The 18,632-nt window shown below is 48.5% G+C and overlaps 1 long non-coding RNA gene across 1 annotated transcript in view; it reads right to left on the bottom strand.

Annotated features, from left to right (window-relative positions):
• Positions 1–4,089: 4,089 nt before the first annotated feature.
• The window catches only part of LOC102470185 (uncharacterized), a 66,550-nt gene continuing 52,007 nt past the window's right edge, over positions 4,090–18,632 (bottom strand). Inside the window, exons 3-4 of the long non-coding RNA XR_001370823.1 lie at positions 10,704–10,792; positions 4,090–4,133 (exon numbers count right to left, since the gene is read on the bottom strand). This is a non-coding gene — a long non-coding RNA (uncharacterized LOC102470185). The remainder of the gene's footprint in view (positions 4,134–10,703; positions 10,793–18,632) is intronic.

The following is an 18,632-nucleotide window of genomic DNA, read 5'->3' as shown; positions in this document are numbered from 1 at the left end:
GGCAAATACAGATTAAGTTATTTATCAGCTGAGATCCTCCAGTCTGCAGAGGGCAGCCTGGGAACAGGAAGCTGCAGCGAATCTGGAGTTAAAGCGTTGACTTGCCTTCAGGTTCATAAATCAGCAAAAGTCAGCTTTGTCTCAAGGTAGAGGATGCACACAAGGGCACCCTCTGCTTGCGGGTGAGGTGGGTGAACCAAGTCCCATAACCATGTCTCTCCTGATGGTCGTTCCTCCAGACCTGCCCTTTACTGCAGGCTACCTTAGACTGCCAAGTGTTTAAACAATTCAACCAACCCACACGGCCTCCACAAGCTTCAAAGGAGAACCGGCACGTCAGATGGAAGAAGGGCCCCTGGACAGAGCTCAGAAGACCTCTGACCTTCTTCGGCTCTGCCCCAAATTGCAGAGTTAGCTTGGCTGAGTCACTGAAGTTTTGAACATCATGTTCCCAATGTGTTTAATGGGGAAGATCGAAGGATGCTGAAGATACTTTCCAACTTTAAGCGTATATAAGTTTATAAAGTCAAGTGCCCTCTTCCCAGAGGTATTTCTGGTGAGATTAGGTTTTGCATCTAAACTTGAGTTCTTTAGGCAGGGCATGTCCTGTCCACATCGCCTCAAGCTCCACATCTCCTTATCAGCTGCCATCTGACCGCTCATACTTGCCCTGCTTGGACTTAAGGCATGTGAGCTTCATTGCTGAGTCTATACATAGTCACTGAGCACCTATTGTATTTTAGGCACTTGCTGGGCTCAGTGAGCAGGATCACCCCCTTCAAGGAGCTATGGTCCCCAGCCAATGGAAAAAGCACAGAATGTACAACAATGTACGTGGCCGTCAGTTTGGGGAAAGGAAGACAAGGCAAAGCAAGGGGCTAAGTGGTTCCCAAGTGGTTAGGGAAGGCAGTGCGGAGGGGGCGACATTTGAGCAAACCTGAGTGAACCAGGGAGCCAAGCATCTGTCCAGGAACAGGGACCAGAAAGGCCAATGGCTCTGGGCAGGAACATGCTTGCTGAGCTTGAGGAAGAGCAAGAAGGCTGACAGAGCTGATAGAATGGAAGGAAATGAGGTGACATGGGACACCAGCTTGGCCAGCAAGACTGTCCCTATCTCTGGCCCAACGGCTGGTTCAGACGCAGACGCAAGACACAGTCAAAGTCAGTTAAATACAATGAGACTTTTATTGGACCTTCAGGTGCCCTTCCCTGGTGAACTTGAACTTGGGAAAATGTGAGCCTAGAGTTGTAGGAATCACCAAAAAAACTTTTTAATATCACATAGATTATAAAATAATATCGACAAAACATTTCTATTACATAAATTTCCTATACAGCGTGTGCACATGCTCACAAAAAAGGGAGACAGAGACAAAGAGAGGGGGGGAGAGAGAGGCACACAGAGAGAGACAAGAGACAGAAAGTGAGAAATCACCCCCCGGGGGGATGGCCACGCCACATTCCCTAGCCCTCCAGCCAGCTCGTCAGGATCTTGGGCACACGTGCACACAACAGAGGTTTTTTACGATTTGTTTTTGTTTTTAGTTTTGCTATGAGGCACATATGTTCATGGGGAAGCGACAGAGAAAGAAAGAGAAAGTGTGAAGTCTCCCCTCCCCCACCAAGGGGGATGACTATGGTGTAATCCCTCCTCCATTCTCCTCTCATGATTTTAGGCACACATGCCTGGCATGTTTTTCCAAGTCACCAGGTCTGGGACTTGAACTGTGTAGTCAGTCATGTGGGATCCAGCTACCTTAAACTCCATACCACCTGCTGGCCCCACACTTGTTTTTAAACCATCTGGAAATCTGAATCTGCTGTCAGCCACATGGCTTCTAACACCGAAGTCCAGATTGCTACCTACTACACCACCAGGCTGGGCCAAATTTTTGACCAAGGATGAAGGCGATACAGAAGATCGTGTTGCTGAGAGGTGGAAAGAAACCAGGATCCGGTGGCGGTATTTGAGTTCCTGGATGGAGTTAGGTTGAAGGCCAAGATCTGCTGGGCTTTTCCATTCCTTATTAACACGTTTGCTTCTTTGTTTTACATACGCCAGTTTGAGTCAGGTTTTCTGTCACTTGCAGGGCAGTGACTCTTGAACCACTCTCTCATTAGACATCCGGGAGGCTTCACTGAAGTGACTTGTGAGTCAGGTTTTCTTCCCTTCCTTGTCTTATTCGGAACCAAAGCTGTCCTTGTTTAACTTCTTTTTTATTGTATGAAATCCTAAAATCACTCTGAGTTTCTAGAAGCATCTGAAAAACATGATCTATCAGAAACATGAGCTGAGCTCAGAAAAGAAAAGATTGCTTGGCAACATAATAGCTTTCTTGAAATACCCCAACTGGGCTCTGAGAGCGGAACTGCGCGACTGTATGGAAGTCAGCAGAAAGCGCTTGGCTCCAGTGAGTCAGCCTAAAGGGAAGGCTGTGAAGGGAACAGAGTTTATCCAGCCTGGGGTTCAGGAAAATGTGCCGGAGTGACAGATTCTGGTGCCCAGAAACGCGTGCACTGAAGAGCTGCCAGGAGACTCATTTATATAGCAAAGAGAAGGGCAAGAGGAGGGGCGTTCTATGCCCTTCTTGTCAAGAACTCACACTGAAAGGGAGACCTAGCAGGTGGTGTAGTGGTTAAGGCACTGGACTCCCATGTTGTCAACCATGGTTCAAGTCCCTGACCCGGTGGCTCAGGGCTAGTGCTTGGTGCATGTGTGTGTGTGTGCCTAAGATTCCTGGAGAAGAATGGGGGAGAAGGGATTGCGGTGTGGCCATCACCCTGGGGGTGATAACTGACTTTCTGTCTCTTGGGTGCAGACCATGGCATGGTGGTGAACACAGTACTCTACCAGGCTGGCCCACGAGGGAAAGTTCTGGTTCTGGTGGGGGCCTTCTCTGAACAAGCCAGGCCTGTGTGTGCCTGTGACCTGAGGCTTGCTGAAGCTAGGGCTGGATTGTAGTGTCAAGATGTGTTGGCCAGGCTCTCTCTCTCTCTCTTTCTGTCCTTTTTATGGAAGAAATAAATAAACTTAAAATTCTTTTTTCACCTGGGTTTCTTGAAAATGACGCAGGCCAGCTGTAACAGTAAGTACACAACTGCAGTGCTGGGAGGAAGCCACAGGACCCACCCCAGGTTCGGATGCCTGGCACCATTGGCCCGAAACATGCCGGGCACGTGGACCAAGACTTCAATGAGCTGGAGTGCTGGGAAAGGGAACTGCAGGGTGCTTTCCCCTCCTCTCTTTCTTGAACATTCTGTCATGAATAAAATAAATTATTTTTCCAATTGCCAGAGGGCATATGTACCCACCAGAGATGGAGAGAAGAGAAAAAGAGGAAGAGGGACGAGACACCCCTCCATGGGACGGGGTCACATCGAAATCCCTTGTCCTCCATTTCCCCATCCTGTCGGGACTTAGGCCTCACGTGCACAGGCACCCAGTATGTTTTTCAAGCCACGGGGCTGAGACTTGAACCACAACTGGCCATATGGGACTTGGTTACTTAACCACGAAGTTACGGGGCCAGCCCACAGCTCTGCTGTTTACTATAAACCAAAACATGCCTCTCGGGCAATAACTCCCAAGGGCATGGCCTCGCTATTCATGCATCTCTTGGGATTTACACACCTCGCCTTCCAGACTGTTTACAACTGCTTTTCTGTCTCCAACGTAAGGAAGAGCCTTTCAGTAACCAAGCTCTACAGGTACCTCGGAGGCAGCGGGCTTCCTGTCTCAGGAGACGCTCACGTTGAGAATGGAGAACCCTTTCCTGTGGCTTGTAGTGGAGATTTCTGCTTTAAGGAGAGAGTTGTGTGGAGGACTGCCAAAGCCCTGGGACTTGCAGGATGCTAGGTTTCTAGATGCAGCGCCAAGCGATTACTATTTATACCTGATATGGGGGGGTTGGTTTTTCAAATGAAGAGACTCTGAGCAACTTGAATATATAACCTTTTAGTAGCACACAGTAACCAAGCATGTGTTCCTACCTTTAATGTATTAGATCAGTTAAATAAAGCTTCATATTTACATAGCCTATAAGATCATATATGAATTTAGGGACCAGCAGGTGTGGTGTTTAAGACGCTTTTGCACGATCGATGTGGTGACGCGACGCTCTCCCGGGCCGGGCCTAAGGAAAAAAAAAAAAAAAGACGCTGGACACTCCAACATAGTCAACCATGGTTTGAGTCCCAGACCTGGTAGCTTGCTTTCTCACTTTCCCTCTCTCTCTGTGTCTCACTCTGATCAAATTAAAAAATAAATGAACGAATAAATAAAATTAAATTAAATAATTTTTGAAAAGGTCATATATAAATTTAGAAAAGTTGTTATTCACATGTAAGATAATAACATTATTCAGTGTTAACTTTGACATGCATTTTGATGTTAATATCTTCTTATTAGAGAGATTTTTGAACCTTCAGATGTTGGACTTGTTAAATAACGTTTAACTTTTAGAACTGTGCCTTGATGACCATAAAAAACAACTCTAAGATAAACATTCTGGCAAAAAAGAAAAAAAAAATACACTTTTCATTGGCAGTCTAAAACTTTCCAGCCTGTATCCTCTCTGGGCCTACCGTAAGTAATTTTTTTTTTTTTGAGAGATTTTCACTGTAGGGCGCATGCGCTCGCCAGACAGACAGAGAGAGACATAGAGACAGAAAGCGAGAAATCACCCCCCAGGGGGGATGGTCACGCCGCAATCCCTTCTCCTCCATTCTCCTCTCAGGATCTTGGGCACGCACGCACACGTGCCCAGCGTGAGTTTTAAGCCACCGGGTCCGGGACACGACCCGTGGTCGACTACGTGGGAGTCCAGCGACATAGCCATTACGCTAACTGCTGGTTCCCTACTGTAAGTAATTTTTAATGAAATGAGTTTTCTTAGAAACTCAAGCTATTGCAATACAGCAGAAGAAACTATATTTAGCAGCTGATAGGATGTCCCCTGAATTAGTCAAAATTTAAAACTGCAAATATGGGCCAGCCAGGTAGCATGGTGGTTAAAGCAGCTGGATCTCACATGCCCTACTGTACAGTTCAAGTCCTGGACCCAGCAGCTTGCAAAACACACTGGGCTTATGTGAGTGCATGCCCAAAATCCAAGAGGAGAATGGAGGAGCAGGGATTGTGGTGTAGCCATCCCTTCAGAGGTGTTTTCTCATTTCATTTCTCTTTCTCTCTCTCCAGTGAGCACACACACCCTGTAGCAAACTAAAAACAAAAAAAAAAACTGCAAATATGGTCTGATCCAAAATATGATGAAAACTTAGACATCTAGATGCAAAGAAAATGATGAAAATACCAGATTAACAGCCATCTCTGGATTGTAGTTGTTGAGTATTGTTAATGTTTTTTCTTTCTTTTTTTCTTTTTTAAAGAATTATTTCTTTCATTTACTTGTTTATTTTTAATTTGCTACAGGGCATGCACATTCACCAGAGAGAGGGAGAGAGGAAGTGAGAAAGCAATCCGCCAGGTCTGGGACTCAAACCATGGTCGACCATGTGGAAGTCCAGAGCCTTAACTACCATGCCACCTGCCAGCCCACAGAGTTTTATTTTTCATACTTTTCTGTGCTTCTAGGTTTTCTACAATCAGCATGAGTACCTTTTATAACCAGAAAAAAAGAACAAGTCATACAAATGAATACCAGGCAAGGTGGGGACTGTGGCAAATTGAGGAAGTCTGCCTAATACTAAGAAGGCAGTCTGAGGAGCTGGCAGGTGGCATGGTGGCTTAAGGCACTGGATTCCCCAATGGCCGAGCGTGGTTCGAGTTCTGGGCCTGGCGGCTTCCTTTCTTGCTTTCCCTTTCTCTCTGTCTCTGTCTGGTCAAATTAAAAAATAATAATGATGAATGAATTATATAATAATTCTTTTCCAAAAAGAAAAGAAAGGAAGACAGCAGGCAGCCCGGTATTGTCACGTAGAAATGCGAGTGCCGTGTCATCAGTGCTCTGACACTGGGCATTCCCCCCTCATCTATCGGTTTAGGCTTTTACAGTGAAGGCTAAGCGAAATCTTCGTTCCAATTTGCCCTCACGTGTGACCTGCTAGTTAAATAAGGTTCCTGTTTTCGAGAAGCTGGTACTCAGACTTCCGGCCTTCACTATCTAGCTCTCCGTTCTAATCGCTCAGGTCCTGCGGTCTCCCCAGACCCCTTATCCTGTTTGAACATGAGCACCTAGGCCAGCATTTCCATAAGTGTATTCCACATGACAGCAGTCCCGTGCAATGCTGTGTGAAAATGGTGGTGGGGAGGAGGGGAGGTGGGATGGGGTCCTCGGCTCAACGTGTTCAAGAAACGCTGCTTTATACATTCCCCACTCAGAGGCTCAGATCCACGGTGCACTGAAGTCCACGAGAAGTCCGGCAGCTCACCACGCAAGTAAACTTCGCTCAGGCGAGAATCTCCCAAGGTCATTAGGCCACTGATCACTTTGGAGTATCGCTTTTGTTTTTTAATTTTTGCATTTGCCAGAGGGCATGTGCACTCAGGGGGAGGGGGAGCACCCCCAATGCAGGATGGTCACACCACAATCCCTCCTCCTCCATCTCGTCCTCCTTTCTGGAGTATGGGCACCCACGCACATGTGGCCTGCATGTTCTTCAAGCCGTGGGATCTGGGACTCAATGTGTAGTCACCCATGTGGGATCCGGCAGCTGGAACCACCAGCTGGCCCTGGGGCAGTACGGCTATTCACAGGTTGCTGCTGTGGAAGTCGTGAACCCTGGAACGCAGCTGAGTAACTCAGCTCTGAGACGATTATTCGGAGTTCTCGGTGGAGAAAGCAATCAGACCTGCATGGGCATCGAATCCTGCTCCTGGATGAGGAGATGCTTGGGGTGTGACAGAACGGGCAGAGGTGGAAAATGCGACGGGATATGCATTATTACGACAGGCCCGTGTGCCGCGCAGGGGCTGCAGGCGCGGTTCTCAAAGCAGTCTTCCTGGGCTCCTGGCCGGGCTCTGCCACTTCCTTGTGGTGTGACTTGAGCAGGTCACTTCGCCGCACTGTGTTTCGGGCTCCTCAGTATCAAATGGGAATAATCACAGTGCCCCTCCCTTAAGGAGCTGTGTAGAGAATAAATACACTACAGAAAATGCAGACAAATTCCTGGCATATCCTAGGTGCTCAGTGAAGTTAGTTGTTATTATGCTCACTTATCTGCTCACATTTGCTAGTGCGTAGATAAAAACAAGTCCATTATTATTTTAAAAACGGTTTCTTCCCATTGCCAGAGGACACGTGTGCTCACCGGAGAGAAAGAGAGAGGTGGGGGAGAGAGAAAACACCCCCTAGTGGGCTTGGGCCACACTGCAATCCCTCTCCTCCACTTCTCCGGCCCATCAGGATTTGGGGCACACATGCAAATGGACCCAGCATGGTTTTCAAGCCACGGTTGGCCATGTGGGATTTGGCTTCTCACACACAGTATTTAACTACTGTGCTACGAGGGTAGCTCCATTTTAGTATTTTGTTGTTGTTTTTAGTGTTTTTTTTTTTTCTAAAGGGTATGTGCACTTGTCAGAGAGAGAGACAGAGAGAGTCAGAGAGGGAGGGAGAACAGAAAGCAGCCCTCCTGGGAAACGGTCATGCACAATCCTTTCTCCTCCATTTTCCCCACCTCTTTTTATTTCTGGCACATACTCACAGGTACCTCGTGTGCTTCTTTCCTTTCATTCTTACTTTTTCTTTTTTCCAATCAGACATTTTATTGGGGGCTACAAGGCATGGAGATTGGGGAGACACCGAGGGCAGGAGAGGTCTGACGTCTTCAGCTGGGTGATCTCCCCAGTGTCAGAGTCGTGGAAAGGCTGGTGTGTTTCTGAAGCCACTGGGTCTGGGACTTGAACTGGCAGTTGGCCATGTGGGATCCAGCTGCCTTAATCACCAGGCCACAGAGCCAGCCCTTTAAATTTTTAATTAACACAGAGCAATTGTACATATCTACATATCACATTACAGTGTGATTTTGCTACATTTATAGGATGCGTAACAATTGATTTTGGGTAATTAGCATATCCATTACATCAAATATTACCATTTCTTGGGTGTGCTAGGGGCCATTTAAAATCCTCTCATCTAGCTATTTTGAAATACACAATAAATGATTGTTAACAATGCAATCCTCTATTACGTTCTAATGCTAATGCGTATTGAAAGTTTACGATGTGGCCAAGGCTATGCTAAGTAGATTATCTGCCCATCACCACTTTATGAGGTAGATATTAACACGGTTCCCATTTCACTCATGGGAACTGGGGTGTGGAGAGTTGCTGTCATTTGCCCTAGACTAAAGAGCTAGTAGCAGGAGAGCCTGCTGGCTGGATTTGAGAGCCCCCCCTTGTAAGAATGTTCTTCTTCAAGGGCTAAGCCTTCAGTCTTTAGAAGAGGAAGGTACAAAGCTGGCCTTATAGCCTAATGGTTAAGGGAGCTGGATTCTACATGGCCAACCACAGTTCAAATCCCACCCCTGGGGGCATGCCTGGTGTGTGTGCAAAGATGGAGAAATGGAGACAGGATTGTGTGTGTCATGACGCTGCCTCATCGAGGAATGCTCTTCCTTCCTCTAGCAAGTGCACATGACTTCTGGCAATTAAAAAGAGGAACAAGAAGATACCTCAAAGACGTGGTAGAGAAGCTTGCCAGTACCTAATAGCACTGCTGCAGAGACGCACAGGGCTGGTGACCCACCCGAGGTAGAGTAGACAGGTGAAGGAGGAGCATTAGAGGGAAGGGAAGAAGGGCAGGAGAGAAAGATCCAGAAGGGAGAGACAGGATGAGACCAGAAAGCCATATTGACTATGGAAAGGAGCAGAACACGCCACCCCAAAACACTCTACTTTGGCATGAGAATTATTCTGAGCTGGAGATAGCTGAGAAACAGCAGGTAAAGGCCAAGCTCTCCGCATTCCCCCCATCTGTCTAAAAGCAGGGCATTAATTTCACTGTGTGAAAGTGTCCCCATCCCCCTCTCCAGTACCAGGAAGAGACAACTACCCCCGGAGACAGCTCTGCCTTGAGCCTGCGTAAACAGACCTTACTAAAACAGCCCTTAACTTTAGTTTCTCCTCTGTAGATTTATCTTCCCAGAATCTACCTCCCCTAGAAGCCCAAACACTTCTCTTTTGCCCTGTCACTTCTCCACAAATGTATGAGTCTTTGTTAAAGTGGTATACAAGATTTTCGGGCTAACTGCTTCTTTGAATTTTCACTTCTTTTTCTATGAGAACCCCATGTACATGCAAAAATTATAATATATTCATATCAAATAAAATGTATATGTCTTTCCTTCTGTTAATTTGTCTTTTGTCAGTTTAATTTTCAGGGCCCCAGGTGCGCAGTCCAAGAGGGAAGAGGAAAAAGTATTTTCCGCCCCATAGCCACACCCGGTTGGACAAGACGATCGCTGTCCGTGAGGATGGTCATGAAGGAAGTGGGGCCAGCTCCAGGTGCAGTGGTGACATGCTGCCTCGGAAAAGCTGGATGCCACGTGGTGACTGTAGTCTGAATCCCTGCAACAGGCTGGGAACGTGTGCAAGTGCCCGAGATCCAACAGGCTGGAGGATGGGGAGGGGACCGTGGCAGGACCAGACTTCGTGGAGGGCTCTCTCTGCTCTCTATTTCTCTCTCTATTTCTCTCTCACTCACTCTCATGGGCATGTGCTCTATCATGAATAAAGAAAACAAATGTAATTTTTACAAAAGAGGAAGGAAGCTGGGTCTTCAAGCCTGGTGCTAGGGGCTAGCCAGGTTAAAGATGCACTGCTTATCCCAGGAACCAAGCAAACACTGACCCTCACCCCTCATGTCCTATGGACTCTCCGAGTCCTGCAGACCCCACCTCCTTGGGTCCTCCTCTGCATTCCCCCCTCTCCACACCTGCACCACCACCTGGGCAGGCCCATCACTCTGTCTCCCAGGGGTGTGTACATCAGCTTTCTGCTTGGTCTCTGTGTCCCAGGCTTGCCCCTCCCAACCCATCGTCCCTTGTCACACCCTTCTGCTTAAGGCCCTTCCACGAGACTTCCTTTTGCTCTGAATTCCAGGCTTACCAACGTCATCATTGGCCCCTGCCCAGCTCCCTCATCTCATGCCCTCTCACTGCACCCCACAATCTGCAGGTGCCTGAGGGTGTCACATTCTCCCTTCTCCCAGCCTTGTAGGTGCTGCTTCCTCTGCCTGAAGTTCTCTGTTCCTCCCGTCCTCTTCACCCCACTAATTCCAGCTCCACATCAGGTCTTCCCATAGAAACATGTTCCTGACCCTCACCTCCGGGTAAGTCGCCTTCGAGGGTCCCTGCAGCACCTGTACTTACCCTAAGAGAGCACACGCCATGCTGCTCTCTAACTGCCCTCACTCACCTGTCCCCCCGAAAGAGGAGAACAAAGTGAGGGTGGGTGTGTCTTGGCACACCCAATGCCTGGCACTTAGTAGGTGGTCGAGAAACCATGTTCCAGTGAATGCATGGACAGACATCGCATACTCACTTATACCCTTGCATTTTAGATTGTCACCACCCCGATTCTCTCAGCAATTCCTATTGTATTAGGTCACGTCGGTGGTATGCCTACAGTGTGAGTGACAGCTGCATACTGAGGTCGAGCTCGCCCACTTCCGACCCTTTCAGAACATTCTGTCTGTGACGTTTGGACCAAATTTTATATATAGCTGCTTGGCTCATGTTACCTGGTTCCAGGAAAAGTATCTTTCCATGTTCGCATTCTGGGCTCCCGGCTCCCGGCTGGGCTATGTCATTGGCATATGCTGTCTGGTGCCTGGAGGAGGAGAAACCGGTTTGCTCATTCACGTGAGACGTATTCATGGAAAACCAACTTCATAGCCAGGAAGACAAGGAGGGTGTTGTGTCTGTCCATCTGGGGCAGTTTTCACAAGGAACCTGACAGCCAGTCCCTCCCGGCAGCTTCCCCTGGCAAAACTGGATGCCTGAGACCGGATATGCACATCCTTGCCTCAGATACCCTCATGGAAGGCGTGGATGCTGGGAACGAGAATTTGGGCTGTCAGATAAGACTAGAGGACACCTTCAGATTAACGGCAATGAGCTTGTCGTAGCAGTACGCCTCGCATATGGCAGTGGGACAGACTTCTACAAAGTTACTGTTTGCCTGAAACTCGAACTTAGTTGGGTTCCTGTATTTTTTTCTTTTTTTTTAGAGAGAGATGTTTGCTATAGGGCACATGCTCTTGCCAGAGAGACAGAGACAGTGAGAAATCACCCTCCAGGGGAGATGGGCATGCCACAATCCCTTCTCCATTCTCCTCTCGGGATCTTGGACACACGCGCATACATGCCCGGCATGAGTTTCAAGCCACCTGCCCAGGACTTGAACCGCAGCCGACTCCGTGGGAGTCCAGCGACGTAGTAGCTGAGGGCTTTTGGCAGGAGAGGGCTTTCAGATCCGGAGCCTCCGCATATAGTTAGGACCCCACGGGGTGAATGCAGGATGGGGCTGAGAGTTAGGCAAAAACCGAGACCACTTAAAATGCTGGCGAACTCTAAGTTACTATGCAAGTGTCACTTATCAGGCCAGCAGATGGTATGGAGGTTAAGTGTTGGATCCCACGTGACTGACTATGCAGTTCGAATCCTGAACTTGGCAGCCTGAAAAATAGGCTGGTCTATGTACGTGCGTGCCCCAAATCCCAAGAGGAAAATGGGAGGAGAAAGGCATGGCCTCCCCCGGGGGTGATTTCTCTTTCTCTCTCTCTCTCTTTCTCTCCCTCTAGTGAGCTCACACACCCTATAGCAAAGTTGAAACAAAAGAAGAAGAAATGTCACTTTGCAGGCTGATAACCTGCCAGGCCCAGGGGCAGGTCTCGGATTTAGGATTCAGGACGATCTCAATCAGAATCAGAATCTGCATTGTAGCAAGATCTCCAGGTGACCGGAGGCACATTAGTGCTTGAGAAGCACTGAGGATGCAAATTTGCGATCAGTGGCGCTGCATGAAGCCGGAGAACGCATTTCTAACAAGTGTTCAGGTGATGCTCAAGGTGCGGCCTGGGACCACACCGGCCGTGAACGGTGACGTTCAGCCCCGATGGAGACCAGGATTGCAGGGAACGCCACCCTGGCCACGCACCAGGCCAACCAACGCGGCATGTGAGGTGGTCCTGAGCATGAGCACCTCCAAAACTCCCCCAGGCCTTTCCCTCTCTGTCTCTCCAGCAAGTGCACGTGTCTTATGGCAAAACCCAAAAATAAATAAATGGATAAAAACAACTCTCCCGGCCTCAGCTCAGGCATGGCTACTAGAGGCACACCCCTCTCTTGGAGCCCTGGGAAACCTGGTCCGAACCCCTGAAAATGACTTTGCCCCTTTCTTGTCCACACTCCCGGCACCCGGTGGCCGCAGAATCAGTGCTCCTGTTAGCGATGGCTCCACAGCCACCGGCCTTTCCGTCGCCACCGCTATCAACCACGTGGGGCGGCCCCAGGCCTAAAGCAGGACTTGGGCGGTGGTCCTGGCCCTGCTGAGAAACGCTCAGCAGACACCCCCACCCTGCACGGTCGAGGACTGTGCTCGTCTTTCACTCTGTTGGCGACGCTGTGGCCTAGGGATGATCAGTCACGAGGACTCACCCACAGCCTTCCTCTCCGCCCCTAAATCCCTTCCTGGTCTCCACCGCCCACTCCCAGGTGCTCACACAGGGCCCCCTTCGGCCCGCCAGGCTCCTGGGCGGAGAAGTGGCCACATGTTTCTAACGTCCACATCCTGCATCTCCACCTCCTGGCGCTGGAGGTGACAAGGACAGAGCTGAACCCTCCTCCGGGATTTCTAATTAGTACGCAGAAAGCCCTCTGTGACCGCAGATGAAAGGCCACTCTCCCTGCGATGCCATTACGATGATTAGAGTGTCCCCGTCTGTAAAATGGACTTTAACGAGGCCACTTGTTTATAGAGCTCCTGAGATGAAAAGCCTCTGATGGGGCTGGATGCTGACAAGCCCAGCTCAGGGCCGGTCAGCGCTTGCCCTGTGGGATGGGGCACTGCCCTCCCCGCGCTCCTGCTCCCAGGACACCCATGGGACACAGGCCCCACCTGTCAGGGCACATGGGCCCGCCTAGCTGGCCAGAGGAGGAACAAGGGCCAAAGTGGGTGAGGCTGGAGGATGTTGGGGATAAGGGAGGGGGTTCAGGGATAAAACAGAAGAGGTTATTTATGGCGACATCAGAAAGGGAGGGGAGCCAGAGAGAGAACACAGTGGACTAGGCATGTGCATGTCGTATGATTGTGTGCATGGATCTTCATGCGTACTTACTCCATGTGTGTATGACTGTGAGTGAGTGTGCTTTGTGGAGCAGCAGGGGAATGTGTGTGTGTGTGTGTGTGTGTGTGTGTGTGTGTGTGCTCATTACTGGGGTAGGTAGATAAGAGCCAGCCTTGAGGTCAGGAAGAAATCACGTGTTTCTATCCTAGACTCAGAACTCAAGTCAAAGCTCAAAGCGATAATCACGCAGGTAACATCACTGCTCTGCCTCTCGGCCAACGCCCTGGGCGGCACCCCAGGTTCTGGGTACCCTAACGGGAACAGACAGAAAGCCAGGCTGCAGCACCCGTCTTTCCACCCAGACTGCTCCTGCCTATCTGGTCTCATGCTAGATTTTCTTACTTTTTTGTTTTTCTTTTTAATTTGCTACAGGGCATGTGTGTTCGTCTGAGAGAGAGAGAGAGAGAGAGAGAGAGAGAGAGAGAGAATGCCTCTCTCCCCCCACCCCATAGCTTTCTATCTGTCTCTCTCTGTCTTTCTGGAAAGCACATGTGCCCTATAGCAAAAACTTCTCCAAACCAAACAAACAGAAACCGTCTTCAGTTCACAATGCGCACTGGGGTGTTGGGGGGAATAGCTGAGGAATCCTCTTAGGCTACAGGCACGGCATTCAATTAACACCCTGTCAGTTAGAGCTTGCTGAAACCATGCAATTGGCATGTGGGGTCCAGCCGCTCTAACCACCACACCGCTGGCCAGCCCAGGTGAGTGGGCTGTAAGGATGACCTGAATGTTCGATAGCATTTTACTTCTGCCTCCACATCTTTTTTTTTTTACTTTCTTTTTTTTTTTGAGATATTTTTCACTGTAGGGCGCGTGCGCTCGCCAGACAGACAGAGACATAGAGACAGAAAGCGAGAAATCACCCCCCAGGGGGAATGGTCACGCTGCAATCCCTTCTCCTCCATTCTCCCCTCGGGATCTTGGGCACGCACACGCGCCCGGCGTGAGTTTTAAGCCACCGGGTCCGGGACACGAACCACGGTCGACTACGTGGGAGTCCAGCGACATAGCCATTACGCTAACTGCTGGTTCCCTGCCTCCACATCTTCATCTTCGTGCAACTGAGGCTCTGAACAAAATTTACAGTGAGAATTACAACCTATGGAATAAAATCGTGAGTGAGCCAGAGTTGCCTGATACCTCTGCCCCCTTGACTTCCCACCCCTCCCTCAGCTCTGCTTTCATAGCACAGTAACCCCAAGGGCCTCCTTACTGCCACAGGTCTTCATCTCCAAATCCTGTCCACTCCCCACCGCCAGCCCCACCCTCCCCCAGGGATCCCACAATGCCCAGCCTTAGCTGGACTCTGATAAGGTTGTGGCTCTGTCACTCAAGGGTTCTTTGACCTCCTGTGTATCTAAACCTTTCCATTTTCTGCCCTGCTGACAAGGGGCTGAGAGCTCTGGTGTCTTATAGGCACGGGTCACACAGACGAATGTATTGTGGAAAATTGCCTGGCAGTGCCCAGCTCACAGTCGGCACTTGAAGGACCTTGGCTCCTTTCTTCTTTCCCTTTCAAGCCTCAACTTTTGGATCTTCCCTCTACCATTTCCTCCATTCAAGGATAATTCCTCATCTCAAAATACCCTGAAGGCACATGAATCTTCAATCTTGGCTGAGAATCAATTCTAAACCGCCACACATAGTTGCAAAATCATAAAACAATTAGCAATAACTCTCATATCAATTTATTGCAGGGAGTGTAAATATGTGCTCAAGGCTCCAATCTGCAGATTCATAACAAGGTTTGGAAGCCTGCAGTTCTTCGAAGACTTGTAGGAAATGGTTTTCTGGAAACCCAAGTGGCTGGAAGCACAGCTGGAGGCTACATCTACCTGGAGGCTAAATCACCCTCAGAGGCCAAGGGAACTTGGGCCTGAAAACTCTAAGACTGAATGGGGGTGATTGACACCTGAGACTACTGGTTTCTCCCCAGGATAAAAGCTTTTGGGACCCAGTGGAGGGGCAATGATTTGTAAATGGGTCAGTAGAGATCTGGAGAGAGCAGCCCAGAACAATGTCAGGGTGGTCTTGAGGGTTGGCCATGACGGGCCCTGGATTCCAACCTTTGGTGGCAGGCGCGTGACCACAATAGAAGTCAACAAGTCTGACTTCCTGGAACTGTTGGAAGAAGCCTACTGTTTAGACAGAAAGACCATCAGTCCTGCCTTTGTTTCCCTGCCAACTGAGGTTTTTCAGATCAGCAGTGGAAATGTTGGAAAGACCCTCTCTTCTGCTAGTTCGAAGATCCTTTAGATTACTTCAGCAAAGGCTCTGACTGTGATGGCTCACCAAGAAGGGCTCTTCTCATTTCCCCAGCACTAAATATTTGAATTGAACCTGAAGAGAAATGGAGACATTGGGGAGGTGACAAGGGGACTTAAGATGTCTTAGTTCTATTCCATTTCTGTTGAGGGTCAACTCTTGGAATTATAAAGTAAATATGTCTGTATTTGGTAACATATTTGTTCTTATGTAATCTCTTTTGACTTCCAACACTTAAGAAAAAGGATTGGAATAAGTTAAATGGTTTCTATTTACTATAACTCAATATTACAAAGTTTGACTACAGAGTGACCAGGGTGATTTTAAGAATAAACACTCAAAAACTTTCACAATAGCCTGAGTGCTGGCTTCAGAGCGGTGACCTTCAGAGAACACTCTCCAATGTGGAAAGTGATGTTTCAGCTCAAAGCACGGCCTGCAATTCCTCTTTCCAGATTGCTTTCAAGGCCAATTTACAAACACAGGTCAAAAAAATCCACTTTTGACCCCAGGTAATGGTAAGTGGCTTGTCTACTTTATGTTAGTCCTCAGATTTGATCATGAATGGTTTGTACCTATTTCTAAAAATCCAATCTACCTTCAAAGATTAAGATTTGCTGTCCCCCAGGATATACTGAAATGAAAAATACACTGCAGGCTCTGAAGTTAATTCTCAAGAACAGTGGCTAAAATGTGAGCCATAGAAGCATTATTTGAACATGGAGCTTTCCAGGGTGTTGACTTCAGAGACCACATGCTTCATCTGTATGGTCTGACTCACAGAATGGCAGACCTAGAAGAGGTCATGACGTCTAGGCAGGAACTGGTTACCAGGTCCTGAGTGGGAGAACCAGGTGACCTGGTCTGCAAAAAGTCACCTCCATGTTTTACAGATGAGGAAACTGGGGCTCAGGGTACGTGCTCAAAGTCTCACAGCCAGCAAAATATCGATAGAGTGGCCTTCCTTTCCAGGTCAGCTTGCTTCCAGAGCACACACCCTTCCTGTTACACCAAGGCGTATCTTGGGTACATGTATGCATGACAGCTCCTCTGCACTACCCTTCCCACGTATTGTTACATCACTTTTCTTTCATTTTCTTCTTTTTTAAAAAATATATTGGTTCTTTCCTTTGTAAGTATGCATGGCTTTTTATAACATGCATACAATATGTGATTATCACTCACTGTACATAATTGTAAATATCACACATTGTGTATCTACCGTCTACATAGATAGAGACATATTCATCTTCTTCAACACTGAGCATTCCACTACACTGTGCACAACTGATAGCAGTTCTACTAGGTTTTCGTTTATTTATTTATTTATTTAGAGGGAGGAGCTATACCGGACAGTCAACCATATTTTTGACTCCCCTGTGGAACGCCATTCTGTAACCCACTCTCTGGTGTACATGCGTTCTTGTGCCTGCAGTCCTTGTCTCCTGGACCCCCTGTGAGGTGACTTTTCACAGATGCAGCACCACTCTGCTATGTGACTCAGCAACAATGACTGCAGCTCCTGCAGAGGGAGCCACGTGCTGACGTGGTTCTGGGAGCTTACCACAGTAAACTGATGGCACCCTGTGCAGCTGCTGCTGTTTTACCCCTTTTGTTTAAATAAAGCAACTGAGGCAGAGGGAGCTTGAGTCACATGGCCAGTAAGTAGCAAAACCAGAGTTTGGGGGCTGGATGATGGTGCAGTGGTAAAATGCAATGTTCCTTGAGGTTGACCCATGTGGGAAGGCTCTGAGTTTGTGTGCAGAGACCTTCCTCAGTCCACTGGGCACACACATGTACCTGACTGGGGCAGGCTGAAAGTGGAGTGTGGGTTGTGATATTAAGACCCTTTGGGGGTTCACTCTCTCTTGCTCGCTTGCTCAGGGAATTAATAAGTTAAAGAAACAAAAAACAAAAACATGGTTCGAACTCAGGCTTTCTGTCATTAGTAACTCCCCCACCTTAACCACTAAGCCACACTGCCCCTACACTGTACCCAAGAGTGAAGAATCCTTTTGTATTTCTCTAAATCAGTCACCCATTGTTGTTAGCTAAGTGCCATGGTCACAGTAGGAAATTAAAGCTATTGTATTAATAGGCAACCAGTGGGCTGGAGTGGAGGAGTGGAGGAAAGGACTAATTATTAAGTGGGCAGTTAACAAGAATGGCCTGGTAGACCACCAAGATCAGAGGTGACTCAAGGACATTCAAAACCAGCTACAAGATTGATACCCTTCAAGCAAAAGTTTTGGTTATCCAAATGCTTTGCTGCCATCTTGCTCTGTAGACCTAGACAGAGGCCAGAAAGAGGGATGGACACTCAATCAACCTTACCAGAGGTGAAAGGCTGACCCTATCTTCTGGCTTTGAAGCCTCTGAAGTGTGAAAACGTCTCTGTTGTCTCCTCAATATTCATCTAACAAGAATTTACTGAGCAGCAACTCCATGCTGGCACCGGATACAAGCAGAGGCCCAAATGCAGCGTCTACTCTCTTTGTAGGGAGGGCCCAGCAAAGGATGAAGCAGCACATCATATTCGTTGAGCGTGGAGCCATCATGTGGGGTTAATTGCTACGAAGACAGAACAGGATGAGAGCGATGGGGAGTGGGGTTGTTTGAAGTGGAGCAGTCAGAGAAGGTCGCTCTGATGAGGAAAACTCCGAGTAGACCCTGACTGAAATGAAGACTAGCCATGCTGCATGTCTGGGGGAAGGGAGTCCAGGTAGCATGCAAAGGCTCTGAGGTGAGTCTGAGCACGAGTGAAGAGGCCTGTGAATCTGCAGCCAAGCACAGGTAATGCTGCTGAGATGCAGTCGTGCCTAACCTGTAATGTATAGCACCTCTATTTATGACAAAAACAGTGTAAGGTAAATAATATAGTCCCCAAATGTAGAGTGGAAAAAAAAATCCTCAATCGGAGAGGTTAAGGGACGTTCCCAAGGGGAAGGGGCAGCTCTCCAGAAATCTTACAACAGCCATACGGCCATGCTTTCCCAGGACACCCCTCCGGGGCTTAACTTCTTGGGGGGGGGGGCGCGGAGGGGGGGGGGACGG

Source organism: Tupaia chinensis, unplaced genomic scaffold (genome assembly GCF_000334495.1).
Source record: "Tupaia chinensis unplaced genomic scaffold, TupChi_1.0 Scaffold000426_1, whole genome shotgun sequence".
NCBI lineage: Eukaryota > Metazoa > Chordata > Mammalia > Scandentia > Tupaiidae > Tupaia > Tupaia belangeri.
This window is presented reverse-complemented; position numbering and strand designations above follow the sequence as displayed.